Source organism: Canis lupus, chromosome 20 (genome assembly GCF_003254725.2).
Source record: "Canis lupus dingo isolate Sandy chromosome 20, ASM325472v2, whole genome shotgun sequence".
NCBI classification, from domain to species: Eukaryota; Metazoa; Chordata; class Mammalia; order Carnivora; family Canidae; genus Canis; species Canis lupus.
This window is the reverse complement of record NC_064262.1, coordinates 40,032,745-40,055,171: the sequence shown is the minus strand read 5'-3', so window position 1 is coordinate 40,055,171 and position 22,427 is coordinate 40,032,745. Positions and strand designations below refer to the sequence as shown.

At 48.9% G+C, this 22,427-nt stretch overlaps 1 protein-coding gene across 4 annotated transcripts in view; it reads left to right on the top strand.

Moving 5' to 3' along the window:
- Positions 1 to 10,101: 10,101 nt before the first annotated feature.
- Positions 10,102 to 22,427, top strand: part of DAG1 (dystroglycan 1) — a 71,456-nt gene continuing 59,130 nt past the window's right edge. Inside the window, exon 1 of one of the 4 annotated variants that reach the window (XM_025455862.3) lies at positions 10,102 to 10,243. The gene's annotated coding sequence lies outside the window, so the exon portion shown is untranslated. The other 3 variants (XM_025455861.3, XM_025455860.3, XM_025455863.3) reach the window with 3 other exon arrangements.

Sequence of the window (22,427 nt, the reverse complement as noted above, 5' to 3'; positions counted from 1 at the left end):
GCTGGGGACAGGAAGCCAAGGAATGTATGTACTTCCCTGGCTTTCCTGGGACCCAACTGTCCTAACAGTGCAGTTACTGGGCTCTACCAGGCCCCACTCTGGGCCTCACTGTTGGTACATTTTATCCCATTATGAAAGGAATCTGGAACAGTTGACTCCAGTGTTGGGCAATGTGGGTCCAACAAGAGGCTGCCCAGCTGCCTCTCTTGTTAGTTCCCCTCTCCTCTTCTCTGGGCATCCCCTACTTGGCCCTCACTCCAGATCGTTCTGCTCAGAGCCGGGCAAGTTCCAGCAAAGTCTAGGAGGCCTGGCCAGGACCTGCTCTGGCAGTCACCTTTGCCCCATTCCTGTCCATCTGGCCAGGCCTAGAAAGGCTCTGCTACTGCTGAACCCCTCCTGGGAATTTACCAAGCCAGTAGGAAACTCAGCTGCTCCCCTCCCTAAAGACTCTGCCTCAGTGACCCCTCCTTCAGGTGACTTCCTCAGACTGGATAGGCTGCTTGACTCCCTTCCACATACTTTGATTCCCATGTGCAGCTTTCCCCACTGCGGAGCAGAAACATATGCTTCTTAGTTATCCCAGCTGTGACTTCTACTTTTCTGCTTTTGTCCTTCTTGCATGTTTGGGGACAGAGTAGATGCTCAGTAAAGGAAGGGCTTTGTGATTGGACTTAGATACTTCCCTGCCCTCCACTCAGTTCCTTACCCTCCTACAATTAAGGACTGAAGTAAGCTTAGATTAAATGCTGCCAGAACTGCATAATCCTATAATCCTGCAGAAATTTATAATCGGGCAACCCTGAGAATGCCTCTGTCCACCCACTGATTCCCAGGCCTTTGTGCTGCTCTTTAAAATAGGCTGGATCTCCTAGAAGCCTCTGTCTTTCTTCCTCACTGAGGTTCCCTGCAATCTCCTCCTCCTCTTACTGGTTCCTGACTTACTCTCTCAGCTCAGCATGAAGACCCCACCTCTGCATCCTGGGCTCCAGGGTCCTGCTACTTGAAGTTTGGTGCAACTGTATCTATTTGTTCACTCATTCAGCAATCATCAGTGGAGTCCTGGATCCATAGCTTGGTCACTTCCGGACCGCGTAACCTTTGGTAAATGACTTAAATTTTGGACCTCAGCTTTCTCATCTGTAACATGGGGTCAATAACAACCATGGAGGGTTTTTGGGAGGCACAGAGAAGTTTTGCGTGTCCAGGGGTACAGAACAGAGCCCAGTGATGGTAGATGTTATGAGCAAGGGCTGTTTTCACCCAATAGGAGCTTGGGGTCTCCTAGAGACAATGGAAAGTCAGATCCTGAGAAGGCTTGGGGACATTGTTCTTGAGTGGGATAAGCAAGGACTTGGGTAAGTAGAGAAAGAGGGACTGTCACAAGTGGCATTCTGCAGGGAGTTGAGGATAGGAGATGAGACTGGTGGGTTTCAACTAGCTTAGGGCAGGTCCCTATTGCCCACAGTGGTGTCAGGTGGGGCTTAAATTTATTCTGCAGGTGGCTGGAAATCCTAGAGGGCTTCTGGGGTTTGGGTTCCAAAATGCCAATTGGATTCTCTAGGTCTCTCCAGAAGGTTCCAGGAGGCCTCATTTCAATCAAACATTCATTCACTCATTCCAATTTTATTAGGTACATTCTAAGTGCCAGGCCCTGTCTCAAGCATTACAGGTTCCCAGGATGTAGGAGGGGGAGTAGACAGATACAGATCATCCAGTCTGTGCTAGGCATAAACTTTAACTCTGACATAATAATGTGGTGGGCTCACCAGGGATCCAGAGCAGAGACACCTGCTCAGGCCAGAAACAGACCGGGGATGAGCTGGAATGAGGTAGGCCAAGAAGGAAAATAATGCTGTGGGCAGAAGTGTTGCATGTGGGAGAGCTTGCAAGGAGCTGGCAGATGCCTGGCATGTTGTAGCAACTGAAAGAGGTTCCATGTGACCTGGGTCATGTGCAAGAAAAAACTAGGGTAGGGGAACCTGGCTGGCTCAGTCAGTAGAGCATGGGACTCTTGATCTCAGGGTGGTGAGTTCAAACCCCACACTGGGCATAGAACCTACTTTTTTTGCAGGGGGTGGGGGGTAATATTTATTTATTTAAGTAATCTCTACACCCAATGTGGGGTGTGAACTCACAACCTGAAATCAAGACTCCCATGCTCTACCAACTGAGCCAGCCAGGCACCCTGGGCATAGAGCCTACTTAAAAAAATGAATAAAAAGAAAAACTGGGGTTAAAACAACAACAACAACAACAACTGGCGGTAGGTATTGAGAGAAGTGGAAGTGGAGATGTATGGGGAAGATGTAGGGTGGAGAGATGGGAGGGAAGATATTAGAGAGGAGGGGTCAAGCTGGGCTAGTGAGGAGGGGATGTGAGGGGGGAATGAGGAGTCCCTGTCCACAGGCAGTAGGAAGTCAGGCAGAGTCCTGAGTAGGACAGGTAGATTTGGGTTTGGAAGTTCTCTCTGGCTGCTCCCATTGGACTAGGTCAGTGGGTAGGGGGAAGGCAGCCTCTAGCAGAGGTTCAAGAAGACAAGGGAGATGTACACACTAGGGCTGGCACCTCCCCCATAGGCTGACAGGGGGCAAAGGGACCTTGGCTCTGGAGGAGCCTGGGAGCAAAGGCAGCTGTTGCTTCTTGCAAAGGTGCAGGTGGCCCACAGCTGTGGTGGGTCTCCAGGACTGGAAGTCAGGGACATCTGAAAGGCAGGGCCGTGGGTGGGCCTCAGGACCATCAGGACAGGGGAAGAGAAGATCCTGGCAGTGCAGCCTGAGGCAGTGCCTCACAGTGGTCCAGCTGTCAGGGAACAGCTGCAGGCCCGGAAGAGGGAGGGAGCCAGGGCCACAGCAGGTGAGGAAGCTCTCTGGTTGCTGGGCCATGGGAATGGAGACTGGCAGCCAATGAAGAGAAAGGGGGTAGGAATGGGGAAGAGGTTGGGGGAAGGGGAGCATCTGCTTGCTCCCCTGCATTCAGAATTCCTCAGGGAAGAAGATGCTAAGGTAGGGAAGCGAGCTGAGGAAGAAGCCCAGTGCCCTTCTACCTCTTCCAGAGGTTCCCCTGAAGTCCATCGTCCTGGGGTGCATTGCTTCCCTGGGGACCCCTCTGGAGCCCAAGTCCGAGCCCACACTGGTCCCTGGGCTGCTTTTTCCCTCTCCTCCCCCACTCAGCTCCTCATATGTCCCTGTGTCCGGGCCCTTCACAGAAGGAGAGGAAACAACTATGGGCCTTTTGTAAAACCTTGGCCTAAAAGGGGCAGAAAGGGGAAGGGGCTTGCCCATGTGCCCAGTCTGTCAGAGGTAGGCCCGTGTACACCCAGCCCTCAGGGCCTCAACCCTGGGCTGCCCACTAGTACCCATTTGCCTTAAGCACAAGGAGGCCTGGGCTACCCCCAGGTCCTGCCTCCTGTGAGCTGAGGGGACTCACAGGGAGTGAGACTGGTCCCAGTGTTTGTGGGTGAGCTAAAGAGACCTATAAAGAGGCCCAGTTTTCTGCCTACCTCAAAACCAGGGCTGCTGACACTGAACTAATCACTGAGGGTCCTAGGCAGCAGGATATAAGGAAGTTTCAGGCAGAAGGCGGGTAGGGGGTCAGCTGAGGCCAGCTTTCTTTCCTGGGGCCCCTCCAACATGGAATGAGCAGCTGCTGGGCCCTGGCTCTGAGGCCCAGGATATCCCTTACAGGAGCAGCTTTCCCTCTCTTCCTTCCCATGTCTACACCTTTATACCAGCTGCCACATTCACTTATGTGCCCAGGGGCATGGAGATGAGATGGGGGAAGCAAAGATGAAATGTTTCTTTTTTTTTTTTTTTTTAAGATTTTATTTATTTATTCATGTGAGAGATACAGAGAGAGAGGCAGAGACACAGGCAGAGGGAGAAGCAGGCTCCATGCAGGGAACCCAACATGGGACTCAATCCCAGGTCTCCAGGATCACACCCCGGGCCGAAGGCCGCGCCAAACTGCTGAGCCACCAGGACTGCCCTTTTTAAAGATTTTTGTTTATTTATTCATGAGAGGCAGAGACATAGGCAGAGGGACAAGCAGTCTCCCCACTGGGAGCCCGATATGGGACTCGATCCCAGGACTCCAGGATCATGCCCTGAGCCGAAGGCAGTTGCTCTACCGCTGAGCCACCCAGGCATCCTGAAACGTTTCTTAAAAAAAAAAAGAAAAGAAAAGAAAAGAAAAGAACAGAAAAGAGGAAGAAATGTTTCTTTTCACCTTTTTCTGGAAAAACTCTCCACCCATCATGAATGGGTCTTTGTATGGGAGGTGTCAACGCCTCTGCAGAGAGGCATCACCAGGCTTATGCCAGCCATTCCCACACCCAGAGGTTCAGAGCTCTGGCTTCAGGCTGAGGTCTCTCTTACCTCAAGGGCCCCACAATGAACCCAGCCTCCAGGGCTTCCCACTCCAGCCTACCTGGTCTCTGGGGTCCTTTGTCAGGTTCAACCTGCTAAACCCATCTGATAGACACAGAACTTCTCCTGCTCATCATGGACCTAATCCATAGATTAGGACCTTTGTCCTATCTGGGTAAATGACAACTGCAGGGAGGGACCTTTGAGGGTCACTGGCTTTGAACAGTAAGGAGGGAGATGGACGGGTCAGATGACCAAGGCCTCCTTTGCCTGCCAGATGACACCCTACCTGTCACCCTACCTGCCTTCTTTGCACCTATATCTGACAGCAGCCTCAGAGGAGTTGGGTAAGGGACTGCCTTGGACCCTATCTTGGGGCAGGACCCTCCCCCTACTCCTTATTTCACACACACCCCTCCCCACATACATAACTCCACCTTGGCTAAGTCCATGGACTTCCCTCCAACCAGGAGCTGGTGCTAGGTGCTCTGTTCTCTGGGTAGGCCCTGCAGGATCTCTCCTAAAGCCCAGACCCGTAACACCTACCAGGAGCTACCCAAGCCCAAGGGAATGAATATTCCCCTCCCCTTCTCCTTCCTCCTCTGGAGCTCGAAGGAGGGGTGCCACCTCTGCATTCCAGACAAAGGTGGAGGCAGGAAAAGAAATGTTCTCTCTAAATGCTTGTTCTAACTTGACTTCTGTGGTGCCTGGTGCCCCACCCCCACAAGACCCCATCTCTGTCCCTACCCCTGCCTGCTCTCCCACTTCTCTTTCCCCACCTACCAGAGGCAGGAAGAGCTCCAGGGCTGGGGCCAAGCTGCTGCCCCCTCATTCCTCACCCCACCACATTCCTTCCAGGAGGCCTGAGGGCACTATCCCCACTCTCCTCTTTCTTGCTCCTATCCTTCAGCTTCCATGCCCCTTGCTCTTGGGATTCTATATTTCTGGCAACCCCAGCCTGGTTAAATCCAGCTCTGGCACCTACCCTCCCACCAGTTGTTCTTTGTCCTTTGTTCACTGTTCCATTCATTGCTCAGGCCATGGCTACCTCCAAGGTTCCTCAGACCTGCCTGTCCACTTCTTCCTGTTTTGCCATGCCATTCCCTAGGCTTGTTCTATTCCTTCCCTAGAAAACCCCAGGGATCCCTTCTTCACCTCCTGCAGGACCTACTTCCCTGATGAACTGGAAGGACCACAGAGCAGACCCTGGCCTGCCCTCCCATCCCCTGATTCAGAGAACAGACTTACTGCCTGCTGATCCTAGCCCCTGATTGACATATTTATTTAATCTCTATCTTATTACACTCGGATTTGGGTCCTACAACAGCCGTGTTTGTTCCTTTCATCCCTTACTGTGTTCTCAGCATACAAGAGACTTAGTAAATATCTGTGGATTGACAACACATGGTTGGATGTTTTAACCTGGTCCTGACTTGGCCATGTAAAGTGATCTTCTGTCACTCTCAGTGAGCAGGCAGGTCTAAAGTCCACACATGTGGGGTCACTTGATGACGAGATGACCAAGGGGCTCAGAGAAGGCAAATGACTTATGTAAGATCACACAATGAACTAAGCTCTATGTCCTCATAATGAGTAGGGACTCATTATTCATATGGACACAATGGAAATTTGACTGAGGAGCTAACCTGCACTCTTTTCCTTTTATTAGCTTCCTTCAAATTAGTTCCCCAAAAAGTTAGGGATTCCCAGACCACGGGTGGGGCTCCTAGAGGCCCTGCCTGTATCTGTCAGCACTCAGCCTAAAACAAAGACTGCCTGCTTGGGTCCAAATCATTGCACTGTTCCAAGGCCATACCCAACAGCCATGATAACAGAATGAGAATCAATGATTATTGGGAAGCCCATTAATTTCTCCTGACTGAAGGGCCACTAAAGGGACCTCAGGCTGATGGGAGAAACGGCCCAGATCTTAGGCCCGCTAGAGTGGAAGAGATGTTTGTGTCCTGGAGAAGCCAGTGGTAGAGCCCTGAGCCAGGCCTAGACACATGACTGAGAGCAGAGAAGGACTGTCAATCTGGCTGAACCAGAATGGTACGGGTTGCTTCTCCCACAACTGGGTTTAGGGGCTAGATGGTCAGTGACTGAAGAGGATTAACAAATAGGACCTTCAGTTTGTTTGCTTCCACCCGCTGCCTGGCCAGACAGGACATAATCTGGTGTTTAGTCCAGTGTTCAAGGCTACAAGCCCAGTGTTTTAGGAACAGTTGCCCAAAGTCAACCTTGGAGGACTGTTTTATCTCAGAACCAGCAGGGAGTAGAATGTAGCTGAGACATTTGTGTCCACCCAGGGAGAAGAGGTAATTTTTATTCATTCAGTCAATACCTATTCTTGCTGTGGGGTTTATGTCCCCACAGGACTGTATCCTCGTGGAAGGGCAGGTATGGAAGCTGCCACTTGGCTGACTGGAGGAAGGCCCTGTGCCAGACATGTATTAAGGGGTCTAGTGGAAGTACCAGAGCGGAGGGCCCTGCAAGAGAAGGGACTGGCTTCTGGAAAGGCTGGTGGTGACCCACAAACACGCCTACTGGCAGTTTCTCCCGGATGAACTTATCAGCCCTTTCATTCTGCCAGAGCTGCCAGACAATCTGCCTTCTGTTAAATCCAGACAAAAGGGACCCCTCCCTTGCTCTGACTTGGCTGGCCCTGCTTGGGCATTTGGGTCAGGAACCTCCATCCTCAGCTAGCACTGCCCCTTGCCCCTCTTCATTGGGCCTGGGGGAGCATCAGCAGCAGGAGCCTCCCTTCCTCTGGAAGAATCTGAAGCTGGGCCCTGGCCCTTAGCCTTCAATTCCTTGGGAACATGCCAGAGTAAAAAGTGCTGGAATCCTAGGACCAGAGGAAAGTTTGTTCCATGTCAGTGTCTGCTGGATTTTATCTGAGCTGGATCCAAATCTTTAGCTTAAATCATATGGTAAACATGAGGACATTTGCCTAGGGCTTTGCACAGGGTTAGGCTCTTCTCAAACAGAAATTAAGCCTCTACTATGTGCTGGCATTTAGGTGATGGTTGCAATGTGGGGCCCAGCAGATTGGTTTCTGGCCTCAAGGGCTAATACTCCAGTCGGGGAGACAAACCTTAATCAGATAATTTTTCTGGAGCCTCTGGCTTAGGGTCTAAGTGGAGGAAGTCCTGGAGGCTGAAAAGTCCAGAGAGTTGAGGGCTGTCAGGCATGAAGAGCCCTATTCTCAACTTCTGACCAATCCTCCCCCAGCCCATACCACATGGGTCCCTTGGTCATACCACATGTGCCCCTTGGGCAGCTCCCCATGGGTGTTCTCTGGGCCTCACTTTTGGCTATGCCCTCCAACTGGCTGTGAGCACCAAACCTGATCCAGGGTGGCCCAGGCCCTCGTGGGATTCCAGAATAGCCCCAAAGTGTGAGTCACTGGGGACTTTGTGCTGAGCCCCAGGGTGGGTTATGCAGTTCCCCGAGGGGAAAGGCTTTGACTTTCAGGACTACAGAGAACAACTTGCCTTTTCTTTACAGCTACCACTTAACCTAGGGGCTGTGAAGACAGCTGTCCACCTTCCTCTTTACTTTCCTACGGGCTTCATGGGAGCTGATTTGGCTCCAGTTTGTGTTAGGCCCCAAAAGATTGGTTGACTCTGCCTAGCTAGGCCTCTGCTTTCTAGGGCCTGAAGGAATAGGGGGATGGGGAGAACTCCAACTCCAGACAAAAATGAAGAAAGCCAGGGGCACCTGGGTGGCTCAGTTCGTTAAGTGTCTGCCTTTGGCTCAGGACATGATCTCAGGGTCCTTGGATGGAGCCCTGTATCAGGCTGCCTGATCATAGGGGAGCCTGCTCTCCTTCTGCCCCTCTCCCCTGCTCATTTTCTCTCAAATAAATAAATAAAATCTTAAAAAACAAATAAAGAAGCCAGCAATGATACCCAGAATTTAGAGCCATTCTGGCCTGGGAGAGGAAAACATATGAGATCTGGCAGGACTTAAGGGCTAGGGAAGGAGAGGAGCATTAGGGCCTGCATGGGAACCATAGTGCCTCCAACTGAACCCCAAACCTAGAGAGGCAAGGACTGGAAAGGATTTGGCTCTAAGGGCTTCAGACACACTCTGGTTGTTATTCCCTCCTCCAGGACTATCCCACCTTCGGCATCAACTAGTTGAAGCCCTTTCCTTGGTCAGAAGTCTGGAGGCTCCTTAGGCATGGGGGACTGGGACTCTGGAGGTCAGAACAAGGCCTGGTGCTTCATCTAGGAAGACCAGTACCAAAAAGGAAGAAGGGAAGTTACTCTGGCATCCATGGATGGTCAGTGAAGTCTAGAGTGGCCAGCAGCTTCTGTGCAAATGGTAGGGGGGAGGTATTTCATGAGGCCAATACCCATTGCTATCTTTTGTTTTGGAAAAACATATGTAACTATATAGTCAGGCACCAAAATACCCAGCAGAACCTAGGGCTGCAAAGCAGTGCCTGGTGTATGTTGGGGGGAGGGTAAACTGAAGAGCATATGAAAGAATATATTTTATTTAAAAACCCAAGTTAAAAAATAAATAAATAAAATAAAAACCCAAGTAACTTTCTACATTCTTAGCCTTTTCAAAGCAGCAGATTTTTTTAAAAAAGATTTTATTTATTCATGAGGGAGGCAGAGACACAGGCAGAGGGAGAAGTAGGCTCCATGCAGGGAGCCCAACGTGGGACTTGATCCCACAACTCCAGGATCACACCCTGGGCTGAAGGAGGCGCTACACCGCTGACCTACCTGGGCTGCCCTTTTAATTTTAACATCTAAAGGATAGTCTGGGGCCTTTTCTCTGTTTTTTCAGTTCCTTTTCTTTGTGGATGAGGTTTGGAGCCTATACATTTTTTTTCCTTTGAAGATTTTATTTGAGAGAGGGAGAGAGCACAAGCAGGGGGAGCAGCAGATGGAGAGGGAGAAGCCGCCTCCAAGCTGAGCAAGGAGCCTGATGCCAGGTTCCATTCCAGAACCCTAGGATCATGACCTGAGCCAAAGGCAGACTCTACCAACTGAGCCAGCCACCCAGGTGCCCTGGAGCCTATGGATTTAAGTATAAAGAATCAAGGGGCATCTGACTGGCACAGTTGGTAGAGCATGAGCCTCTCGATCCTGGCATTGTGAATTTGAACCCCACACTAGATGTAGAGATTACTTAAAAAAAAAAAAAATCTAACAACAACAACAAAAAGGAATCACAACAGATATACTTGTTTGGGAGAGGACTTTCCTTTCAGCTCCCTGAAATTTATTTCTCCTCAACACTCCTTAAGGAGAGGGAGAAGACAGGGGAGACTCACACCTGTCTGGATTCAAGGAGGACCGCCTGGCAGGCAGCAGCCGGTTCTGTGTTCCTAATGTGCTCTCTGACAAAAGGTCAGGCTTGGAATTCCAATCTGGACACAGGCCCAGGAGGCAATGGACATATTCTGAGTAGGGTTTGGGAGAGAAAGGGAGCAGAGCCCACGATGGGTCCCATCCCCAGACCCATCCAGTAATTATTCACGTCGCCAGGGCATTTGGGGTAGGTGGCGTAGGTAAGCCCTACGGGGAGCGAGAGCACCTTTAGGACCCTCCCGTTGAAGGGAGGACCTCAGCAGTAACCTCTGCTCCTTACTCCCCCACCCCCTGAAAGAATGCGGGCTACAAGTAGTGAGTGACCAGCACCAGCGGGTCAGAGCTATTTCTGGCGCCAGAGGAGGCATCGGATTCCGGAGTCCGGGGGCAGGGGGAGGGGGAGGGGGAGGGGACAGGGTCAGGCCTGAGGCGCTTCCCGGACGCCCTCGCCTGCTAGGGGCTAGGCCTTTGGACGGAGGCCAGCTTCCCGCCCTTCCGGCCCTCGCCTCAGTTTCCCCATCCGCATAAGGGCCCGGCAAAAAGGTAATCATCCTTAAATTTAGAAGACGCTTCCTAATTGTTTTCATGGCTTAGAAATACCTCTTAATTTGCGTTCGAAAGAAATCAGAAGGGCCAAACGAAGGGTGGGTCAGCTGTGGCAGGGCCAGTTCTCGAGCCTGGCCAGCCTGGGTCGGTTGTACGAGCCTCAGAACCCGACGGGCGGAGGTTGGGCGGGGCGCGCCCCTCCCCCACTACCAGACTAGAGGCCAGGGGGGTTACCCGGGCGGGCCGGGGCGTGTCCCGGGGACGGACCCGGCCGGCCGCGGGGCGGGGCCTCCGGGACGGGGCGTGTCCCTCCGGGCGGGGGCGTGGCGGGCCAATGAGCGGAGCGGCTCGGAAGGAGGCGGGGTCTGTGCGCGGGTGCGGCGCGCTGCGGGGCGGTGGACGCAGGCAGAAGCGGGCGTCGCACGGACTGCCGGTCGGTGCCGCGCGGAGCTGGCGGCGGGATTGGCTGCGGCACTCGCGTGTCAGGCGGTTGCTAGGCTCCGGCCGCGCGCCCCGCCCTCGCGCTCGGCGCCCTCTCAGCGCCCGGTACGTGCTCGCGCGGAGGCTGCGGTGCGGTGCTCGCGCTCCTTGGGCTCGGCGGCGGCGGCGGCAGCGGCGGCAGCGGCGGCACGGCAGCTTGGCGCCGAGGCCCTCGGGAGCGGCGGCGGCGGCGCGGCGTCTTGCGGCCGGGAGTAGCAAGCACCTGCCGCGGCCCGCCCGCCGGCGCTCGGTGAGTGCGCCGCCCGTCCCCTGCCGCCGAGCCTAGCAGCCCAGGGCCTCGTCCCCGTGGCCGGCCGTGCCTCCCGAGGAACACCTGCTGCTGCTCGTGGTTTGGCCCAGGGTGGGGACACGGCCTCGGACGTCCTTGCGGGTGAGGCAGCGGCGCGGCTCGGGAAGAGCCGCCCCCCTCCTCTCGGCCCCTCAAGGCGAAGGCTCAGGGCGTTTCGCGGCCGGGCCCGGGCTCCGCGCCGCGGCGATGGGCCAGGCCTCAGCCCGACCCGCGCTTCGAGGAACGCGGGGCCTGCGCGTTGGCCGCAGGCGTGTGCGGCCTTCGGGCCGCCCCCTGGGCTTGCAGAGTGGGTCGTCGCGCGGCCCAGGGGGCGGAAGCCGGAGGATGGGGCATTGACCCCCCGCAGGAGGTGGGGAAGGGCGCTGCAGCCGCTGGGACCTGAGCTGCTCGGAGCCTTGGGGTCACCCCCCCTACCACACACACACACACACACACACACACACACACACACACACACACTCGAGCTTCTTTGGAAGCCTCCTGCCTTTTCACCTTTTTACTTGGTGTTTGGAAAACCAGATTCGCCAGCGGGTGTATTTGTAAAGTGTTTCCCGAGAAAATGATGTATCGGTTTAGAATCCTGCTATAAATTTCAAGTTAATTTCATACAAACTCAAGTGCTAATTAAAAATGCTTATTTTAATCTCTGTGACCTGTGAAGCTCTTAGATTTGTAAACTGACTTACTTCGGGATTAGTTTTAACGATGATCATGAAGTTTTGCCTTGGTGGGAGCTAGAGCCTGGGACAGCACGTTTATAGCCTAAAGTTCTAACTTAAGAGCTGGGCCTGCTATTTCCCTAAATAAGCGAGGAGAAGCGATTCCTGGCATGGAACCCAGACTCACTGCAGGGAGGGTGGTGTTTATAGGACATAAGTCCAGATAAAGAGTTGGATGTGCTACTAGGTGTTTTGGAGTCTGGTGTAGGTGGGATATTGTAACTTTACCAGGTTGTTCTTTGCTTAGTGTTCAGAGACATAATTTTGAAATATTCCTATATTTAAAAAGATTCAGCCTTAGAGGCATAAAAATCTCTAGTTGGAGTATGGAGTAATTGAATTGAACTTTGCTGTGGAGCCAAGGCATAAGAGCTCATGGCCTGCGTGTTTAAAGGAGGCTGAGGAGCCATTTCTTTTCTTTCTTTCTTTCTTTTTTTTTTTTTTTCCTGAGGAGCCATTTCTTGGAGAACTAAGATTTGAGGAGAGAGTAGGATGCATAGTGTGAGCTTGTTCAAAGCCTGTAGGATACTGTATGAAAGGAAGAATAAGCAGTACTATATAGGCAACAAACACCTGGTTGGAACATGGAAGCTCTTGTTGCTGTAAGCCTTGGTTGAAAGAGGAAGAGCAACTCTTTACTGTTTTCAAAAAGTTGATTTGACAGGGACACCTGGGTGGCTCAGGGTGTGATTCCTGGAATCCAGTCCCACATCAGGCTCCCTGCGAGGAGCCTGCTGATCCCTCTGCCTGTGTCTCTGCCTTTGTCTGTCTCTCACGAATAAATAAATAAATCTTAAAAAAAAAAAAAAAAGTTGATTTGACAGAAACATTCATTTGCTTAGTGAATATTTGGCTTCACTGCTTGCCTAATTTTGAGGTAGGTTCAGGGGACCCATGTAAAAGAGGTTGGTTCTGCCCTTAAGGAACTCAGTTTCAGGGAAGTGGGGATTAGGGAACCTGTGATTGATAGTATCTGCCCACTAAGTGTGCTCACATGGTGCTCTGGGAGCCCGAGGAGAGGGAATTCCTAAGCTGAGGCTTGCAGGGCCAGCAGGAATTAGCTAGGGGACAGCAAGGTCCTGACACTTGGAACCACATGTACATGAGCTCCTAAAATAGCACCTGTGAGTCCTCCAGCTTGGCGAGTGGGATCCCTAGGCCTTTCTCTTTGTGAGTGGGAGCTCAGACTTTATACTCAGGTTGCAGAAGCCTGAGACGGCTTTTAAATTAGTGGAGTGGCATGGTCCAGACCTGTGTTTAGAAAGATCTTGCTGGTGGCCACAAAGGTAGTGTTAGGGAGGAGTGGGTTTAGGACCTCTGGCTGTGAGGTCAGCAATAAGAGGAGAGATGAGGAGCCAGCTGAGAGGCTGAATAGGTTGGGCAGAGGGAGTGCCAAGCTGGGGCTAAGGGGGCAGGGAGAAGAAGCCTATATTCAGAAATGTGTGGGTCAAAAGAGTAAGCATGACCAAGGATTTCACTATTATCTTCTGCAAGTTTGCTTTTATCAAACATTGAGAATGATGAGGTATGGGGGCAGGGCCTGGGACCACTTACATTGAGATTATTTAGGGAAGAAGAGGCATGGCATTTAATTGTTAAAAATCTCTCTCACTTGAACTTGAGGCATTGCGTTTTCTGTTGGGCAGGGCTGTTGTATTGATCTCAGAGTAGCGGTGTTTTCTTTTCTCTTCTCTCCTCTTTCTTTTTCTTTTCTTTCTTTTCTTTTCTTTTTTTCTTTTCTTTTCTTCTTTTCTTTCTTGTTCATTCTGGATGCAGATGAGTGTACATTCAATCCTTTACCTCACAGTTGTTCCAGTCTTTCCTGCTTTCTAGGTCAGTGATGTGATCGAACTACATCAGTCACGGTCAGGGGCCTTCTGTATTTCTTCTGTGTGCACCATTGCTAATGGTTATGAGAATCCTTTATATTGACTGAGGAAGCAGAGTCCTAGATGAGGAAATGTTCCCAAGGTCACGCAACTGTCAATGTGTGGCAGAGTTAAGATTTGAATCCAGGTTGAATATTTGGCTATGCCCACCTGCATTTGTGTTGCATCAGGCTGATGATGGGTAGCCTTGGTTAGGTGCTTCTCTAGTGAACATCAGGCCCAGATGCCTGGTGATGGGCACAGCACCAGGGCAGTTTGGAAGAAGTGATCAAGGACTCCACACAGAATTCTAGGAACATCCTGTGAGGGACCATTCTCAGAAACTATAGTTTGTCTGAGCCTTCTTTGGGGCCTGTGCTGGTGCTCTGGGCATGATGCTGAAGTAAGCCAAGGAGCTTGGGTCCTAGGCTGGCGAGGGCAGGCTTTAGGGTGGGACTTCATTTGAACTGGACCCTTAAGAAAGGTTAGTGGTTTGATTGGTGAAGGAGTTGATGGCAGGAAGGTCACAACTCTGTGGAAGGAAAAGAGGTTAGCAGAGGCAAGGGATGGGAGAAAGACTGGACACCTTTTCTGTATGTTCTGAAAGATTGTATTGGAACCAAAATGCCCCATAGAGGAATTTGGGTTATGTAGGAACAGGGATCCTTGAAGGCCTTGGAGCACAGCTGTGGTGATTTTAAGACGTGACAGTGGGATGTCTGGCTGGCTCAATCAGTAGAACATGGGATTCTTGCTCTTGAGGGTATATGTTTGATCCCCATGCTGGACATAGAGTTTATTTTAAAACATTTATTTATTATTAGTAGTATTTTTTTTCTAATTTTTAAAAAAGATTTTATTTATTCATGAGAGAGAGAGAGAGGGAGAGGGGCAGAGACACAGGCAGAGAGAGAAGCAGGCTTCATGCAAGGATTCCAATGTGGGACTTGATCCCAGAACTCTGGGATCAGGCCCTGAGCCGAAGACAGACGCTGAGCCACCCAGGCTTCCCAGTAGTATTATTTTTTAGGATTTTATTTATTTATCCATGAGAGACACAGAGAGAGGCAGAGACATAGGCAGAGGGGAAAATAGGCTTTCTGCAGGGAGTCTGATATGGGACTTGATCTCAGGACCCCGGGATCACGGTCTGAGCCAAAGGCAGACAGACCCTCAACCACTGAGCCACCCAGGTGCCCCTATTTAAAAACATTAAAAAAAAATATATATATATATATATAAATATAAGCCTCCATTGTGAGTGTGGAGACTGGACTAGAGGCAAGTTGGTTACTGTTATGGTCTGGTAAAGAGATGGGGGACCTAAACAAGAACAGTGGTCAGCAGGGGAGTGAGTAGAGAGAAAGAAGTTTCAAGATGAGGCAGTTTAGCGGACATTAGGGACCTGAATGGTGCTGGTACCATCAAGGATCTACTATTGAATAGAAGGGGCAGGAGATGACAATGGAATGTAAGGCAGCATCAACCAAGCACTGGTGAGGACTTGAGAGATTTGGTATAGAGAGGGGTGTTAGACTGCAAAATGGGATTGGGGGGGCAGTGTCTGAGGCTGAGTCTGTGGCAGGCAGTCAAGATGAGCGGCTGTCCTCGGTACAGCTGAAAATGGAGGAGCGGAAGACCAGGCCGTGCCTCAGGACCAGGGAGTGGAGCCAAAGGAAGTGTCCTTTGGGGAGAAGTTGGGCAAAAGACTGACCTGGAGGCTGAGCTGGGCCAGTGGGATATCCCTGGAAGTTCTGAGTGGGATAGTGCTTGTGCCCCAGTTTTGAGTCTGTTGAAGGAAGAAGAAGGTAGAGGTAGAAAGAAGGGGTTGTGCTGTTGGTTTTTATGCCCCCATCTTTTTCTCCTTTTCTTGTGTTGACATTCCAGGCCTAGAGTGAGGTGATAGTGGTTTTGAATATACACGTGATTAATCTGGTCATTTCCCAGTGGGTCTTTCTGTGTCCATGCCTTTGGGTATTATTTTAAAGCAGTCTTCCTATGAGACACATAACCTGGTTTACCTTTTGACCGTCGTATTTCACGCTGATCATTAGTAATGCTGCTCAGATAGCAATTTCTATAAATAGGATGTTAGAGTAGTTTACAAAATTATACCAGCCAGAGGGCTTAATTTAGCTTTTTTTTTTTTTAAGATTTTATTTATTTATTCATGACAGAGAGAGAGAGAGAGGCACAGGCACAGGCAGAGGGAGAAGAGAGAGAGAGAGAGAGAGAGAGAGGCACAGGCAGAGGGAGGAGAGAGAGAGAGAGAGAGAGAGAGGCACAGGCAGAGGGAGAAGCAGGCTCCATGCAGGGAGCCTGACATGGGACTCCATCCCTGGTCTCCAGGATCATACCCTGGGCTGAAGGTGGCGCCAAACCGCTGGGCCATCGGGGCTGCCCTTAATTTAGCTTTAATGAATAGTGTTTCCTATTTTCCTATATTTTGGGTTTGATAGCTAAGCGTTTTCTTAGCTTAGCTCTGGGTCCAGGATAGGAAGATGGTGGGACACCATGGTACAGTATCATAAACTGAAGGTATCTAAGTTCGTGAAGCTGTTTTGAGTTCTCTGTTGGATGGGAATAAATCCAAATGAAACTTTAGCAGTATGCTGATTTAACTTATACTTAAAATTTTTTTTTAAACAAAAATTTTTAAAAACTTTATTTACTTAAGCAATCTCTACACCCATCGTGGAGCTTGAAATTACAACCCCGATCAAGAGCCATGTGCTCTATTGACTGAGCCAGCCAGGCACCCCAATTTATACTTGTATTTTATTTTATTTTATTTTTTTAAGATATTATTTATTTATTCATGAGAGACATACATAGAGAGGGAAACAGAGACACAGGCAGAGGGAGAAGCGAGCTCCACGCAGGGAGGCCGATGTGGGACTCGATCCTGGGACTCCAGGATCACACCCTGGGCCAAAGGCAGGCGCTAAACCGCTGAGCCACCCAGGGATCCCCTTGTATTTTATTTTAAAAATTGTTTTTAAACATACATTTTTAAAAGTAGGCTTCTAGTGGGAACAATCAGCTAAATATAAAAAATCACGTTTATGACTGAATGTCTTTGTCCTGCACATCATGGGGTGCATTTAATAGCATTGAGGTTAAAATATTTTCTAAGTTTTAGATATTGGAAAATTTTTAAATTACCATTTTTTAAAAAGATTTAAAAATTTTATTTATTCATGAGACAGGAGAGAGAGGCTCAAACACAGAGGGAGAAGCAGGCTCCCTGCAGGAGCCTGGACTAGGGATCACGCTGGGAGTAGAAGGCAGACGCTCAACTGCTGAGGCACCCAGGCGTCCCTAATTATCATTTTTTAAAATTAAGTAACCTTTGTGCCCAGCATGGGGCTCGAACTTATGACTGAGATCAAAACTTTCGTGCTGTACAGATTCTGAGCCAGTATGGCACCCCATTGGAATTATTTTTTTCTCTTTGAAATTGTTTATAATTTTTGGTCCTGGATTAATTCTACAGAAAACATTTAGTTTTCTTTGTTACCTTTGACAAAGAAGGGTGACTAATTGGTGGGGTGGACAGGAGACTGAGTGGCATTCCCTACTTCCTTTGGTGTAATTCTGTTTTGGTTGTGGGCATTCACCAATGTTGGATCCTTCTTTTCCTGCAAGGCCTCTGCTCTGCAGGAAGATAAAAAGATTTGGGATACCTGGGTAGCTCAGTGGCTGAACGCCTGCCTTTGGCTTAGGTCGTGATCCCGAGGTCCTGGGATTGAGTTCTGTAGAAGGCCCCCCTTAGGGAGCCTGCTTCTCTCTCTGCCTATGTCTCTGCCTGTCTCTGTCTCTCATGAATAAATAAATCTTTTTTTTTTTTAAGAGGATTTAAAGCAGCCTAGTGTTAGAAGGCGAGGTAAGGGACTTGAAAATTTCAGAGAGATTTCTGCAAAAGAAAGATGATGGGTACTTCCATACTTGGCAAAATGATTATGGAATTTTAAAACAGTGTAGTTCCTGGGGATGTCTGGGTGGCTCAGTGGTTGAGCATCTACCTTTGGCTCAGGTCATGATCCTGGGGTCCTGGGATCGATTCCTGCATCGGACTCCCTGTGGGGAGCCTGCTTCTCCCTCTGCCTGTGTCTCTGCCTTTCTCTCTGGGTGTCTCTCATGATGGATGAATAAAGTCTTTTTTTTTTTTTTTATGATAGTCACAGAGAGAGAGAGAGAGGCAGAGACACAGACAGAGGGAGAAGCAGGCTCCCTGCACCGGGAACCTGACTTGGGATTTGATCCCGGGTCTCCAGGATCGCGCCCTGGGCCAAAGGCAGGCGCTGAACTGCTGCGCCACCCAGGGATCCCTGAATCAAGTCTTTAAAACCTCCCCACCCCCCAAAAAACACTGTAGTTTGGAAAAAGCTGTATCAAGTAATTACATATATTTAAGATAATAAATTTAGGGGGCATACAGGTGGCTCAGTTGGTTAAACTCTTGGTTTTGGCTCAGTGTTATGAGATTGAGCCCCACATGGGGCTCTGGGCCCGGCACCAAGTCTACTTCTCTCCCTTCCCCTCCCAGCAATTCCCTGGCACGCACACAAACACACACACAAACCCTCCCCCGCCCCCCGTCTCTCAAATAAATAAATAAATAAATACATACATAAAATCTTTAAGAAATTTGGAAAATAGGAAGTAGAAAAGAAAGGAAAAATCCTTTGTCTCTCTATTTTAGTCTTCAAGTTTTATTTATTGAAGTAATCTTTACACCCCTTGTGGGGCTTGAACTCACAACCCCAAGATCAAGAGTCTCATGTTCGGAATCCCTGGGTGGCGCAGCGGTTTGGCGCCTGCCTTTGGCCCAGGGCTTGATCCTGGAGACCCGTGGTCGAATCCCACATTGGGCTCCCGGTGCATGGAGCCTGCTTCTCCCTCTGCCTGTGTCTCTGCCTCTCTCTCTCTCACTGTGTGCCTATCATAAATAAATAGAAATTAAAAAAAAAAAAAAAAAAGAGTCTTATGTTCAGGCAGCCCGGGTGGCTCAGTGGTTTAGCGCCACCTTCGGTCCAGGGCCTGATCCTGGAACCCGTGATCAAGTCCTACGTCAGGCTCCCTGCATGGAGCCTGCTTCTTCCTCTGCCTGTGTCTCTGCCTCTCTTTTTCTCTGTGTGTGTCTCTCATGAATAAATAAATCTTTAAAAAAAAAAAAAAAGAGTCTCATGTTCTTCCCACTGAGCCAGCCAGGCACCCCTCGTCTTTCTTTTAGTAGGAAATACCAACACATGCTACAAACTCAGAAAGTTCAAAAGGATTATACAGGGGAAAGCTTTCTTTCACCCATCCCTTCAATCACCAGTTCTCCTTAGGAGCAGCTATTATCCCCTGAGACCTGGCTGTCCTCCATAGACCTTGGGCAGCACTTTTACTGAATTTAGGTTAATAGCACAGATTTCATTTGTATACTGCTTTTCTCCTAGCATTATAGCATGGGCTGTGTTCTAGAAATATTAATATTTCTTTTTTTTTTTTTTTTTTTTAAAACTGGTTTTTTTTTTTTTAATTTTTTTTTTTTTTTTTTTATTTATGATAGAGAGAGAGAGAGAGAGAGGCAGAGACACAGGCAGAGGGAGAAGCAGGCTCCATGCACCGGGAGCCCGACGTGGGATTCGATCCAGGGTCTCCAGGATCGCGCCCTGGTCTGAAGGCAGGCGCCAAACCGCTGCGCCACCCAGGGGTCCCCGAAATATTAATATTTCTAATGGTTAACCTGTTCCTAGTTCTTAGATGGTTATTCCTTACTTTGATGTAATAGGTAATGTTGCTATTAACATCTTTGGGCATTAAGGTTTTTTTATAATCTCTTATCACCATATTAAATATAAGCTTTTTTAAAAAGTGAGATGTGGGCAGCCTGGGTGGCTCAGCGGTTTAGCGCCACCTTCAGTCCAGGGTGTGATCCTGGAGATCCGGGATCGAGTCCCACGTTGGGCTCCCTGCATGGAGCCTGCTTCTCCCTCTGCCTGTGTCTCTGCCTCTCTCTCTCTCTCTCTCTCTCTCTGTTTCTCATTAATAAATAAAATCTTAAAAAAAAATAAAATAAAAAAGTGAGATGTGACTTAGAGTTTTGCAGAAGCACACCTATAATATCAAGTGAGGCAGGTTTATATTGCTCTTTGTTTTTAGGTATGGTGTATGTTTTCCCTACTCCCTTTTCTGTGACTTGCATGGATGTGCAATTTTTATAGTTATGCAGAGGCCCATACTCAATGTTCTCTGCCATTGGGGGTATGTGTAGCTAAAGATTTATTCTTTTGACACTGTCACAGCCCTTGGATACTCTTAAATATAGGGGAGAGTGCCAGTTGAGGGGGGCTAAAGGACAAGTGAGACACTTGGAAGGATGTGTGGTATTCAGGGAAACAGTGGCCAGTGTCTAGCTTGGTCTCTTGTTTGGCATTTGCTCTTCATTTCTGTGGGTGTTGAATTTTTGTATATGAAGTATGGGAATCTATAAACAAGCACTTCTTACAGAGTTCTTTCTTTTTTATTTTATTTTATTTTATTTTATTTTATTTTATTTATTTATTTATTTATTTATTTATTTATTTTTAATTTTTATTTATTTATGATCGTCACAGAGAGAGAGAGGCAGAGACATAGGCAGAGGGAGAAGCAGGCTCCATGCACCGGGAGCCTGTCGTGGGATTCGATCCCGGGTCTCCAGGATCGCGCCCTGGGCCAAAGGCAGGCGCTAAACCGCTGTGCCACCCAGGGATCCCTATTTTATTTATTTTTAATTATTTTTTATAAGTAAGCTCTATACCCAACATGGGACTTGAACTCACAACCTGAAATCAAGAGTCACATGCTCTACTGACTGAGCCAGCCCAGTGCCCCCAGACTTCTTTCTAGTAGTTGGTATCTATGTACTGAAACAGATTAGTGGACTTGGAAAATGTTTGTTTTTGCAAATGATATGGTCGTTTCTGTTTTACCTCTCTTTGTGCTGGGAACATTTCCCCTCAAGCATTCTGGGAGTTGAAATGGGATTATTTAAGATTCCTAAGGCTGTCTGTCTATAGCAGAAGTGAACCAGTTTTGCCTTGGTTGTCATAAATGCCTGTCTTAATTAGCTCAGTTCTCTAGGACTGGGTTGATCTTCTAGCCATTTTTTGCCAAGAAAAATTATACAGTCAATAATGAAATTCTAAATTGCATTTCCTTTTAATTTGGCTATTAATTAGAACCTGGGACATCATCCATTTTCCGGACCCTTGTTTTACTATGGAATGTCTCCATAAAACACGAATCTCTTGTTACTGTAAAAATCCTATGTATTCTCCTGTTTGGGCTGGTAGGTTGTCTTTGCCTTGGATCTGCCTCAGGGAGTCTTGCTTACTGGATTTTTTTTTTTTTTTTTTTTTTTAAATAACAGAGACTAGCCTGATGAGTAGCCAGCCCTTGAGCTGGGGTGGATTCTGAGTCTTGTGGAAAATGAGGAAGTGTAGAGAACTTTGCTCTACCTATTATGTTAAGCATGCCTGAATAAGTGTCTTATATATTTTTAGACAGAGCAGTATTGGGAAGATTGAATTGCCTGAGTGGAGAAATTTAGTGGGAGGAGACTAGAAGAGAAGCTCTTTATTAAAGATCTAAAAATAGAATTCATTAAAGTCACAAATAGATAACAGGATTCCTGTCTCACTCTGTCTTCTGGATTTGTGCTACCAACTGTTGCTTCTGCTTACCTGGAAAAGATCACAATATTTTGTCAGAAGGGTCAACAGTATAGACTTAAAATACTGTTTGCCAGTTTGAAGATGTATTTTTTCCAGTTTTTTTTTTTTTTTTTTAAATTTTTATTTATTTATGATAGTCACACACACAGAGAGAGAGAGGCAGAGGGAGAAGCAGGCTCCATGCACCGGGAGCCCGACGTGGGATCCGATCCCGGATCTCCAGGATTGCGTCCTGGGCCAAAGGCAGGCGCCAAACCACTGCGCCACCCAGGGATCCCTATTTTTTCCAGTTTTTATTTTTAAATAGTAAATTTATTTTTTATTGGTGTTCAATTTGCTAACATACAGAATAACACCCAGCGCTCATCCCGTCAAGTGCCCCCCTCAGTGCCCGTCACCCATTCACCCCCACCCCCTGCCCTTGCTTTTTCCAGTTTTAAATTACTTTAAAAAGTGAGTGGATTCCTTGATGCTCGGAAGAAATTCTTGGCAGGAAAAGTTGATTCTTCTGCTTGCAGTACCAGTCTTGAGCAGGGCCTGTGGGGTCCTCTGTCCCCTCAAAGCTCTTAGTGTGTTTTGCTTCTGGTTGGGCACTGCTGACCAGAGAGGGGACTCTCATATAAGTCATCTAATTTACCCCCAATGCCACCTTAATCAGATGGCACTTTAGGTCTCTGTTTTTTTGTTTTTGTTTTTGTTTTTGTTTTTTAGGAGGTTTTCTTCTTGATTTCAAAAAGCTGGAAAGGAAGATGGCTGCTCATGCTTTCTTCTTTTGCATGCCTCTGGTGCCCTGGGCTGCCTCTGCCCTTTCCGTCTGTGTGAGGGAGTGAAGGAATGTCCTTGCCTCCCTGCTTCCCTTCTGCCATGAGCTTCTAGGGAGAATAGGGCCCATTGTGGGCTGTGCAGGCACAGCCCTCCACGTCAGTGTCAGGTCTGCTGTGGCCTCTGCCCTGTCTGCTGTGGTTCCTGGATGCTGAGGGCCCAGCAAGCAGTCATTTCCTCACATGCTACCCTGCCTTTCAGAACTGTTCTGAGGGATGGTATTTGTGCTTCGTTTGCCCCTAGCTCTGCCCTCTTTTGTCACGACTTGATAAA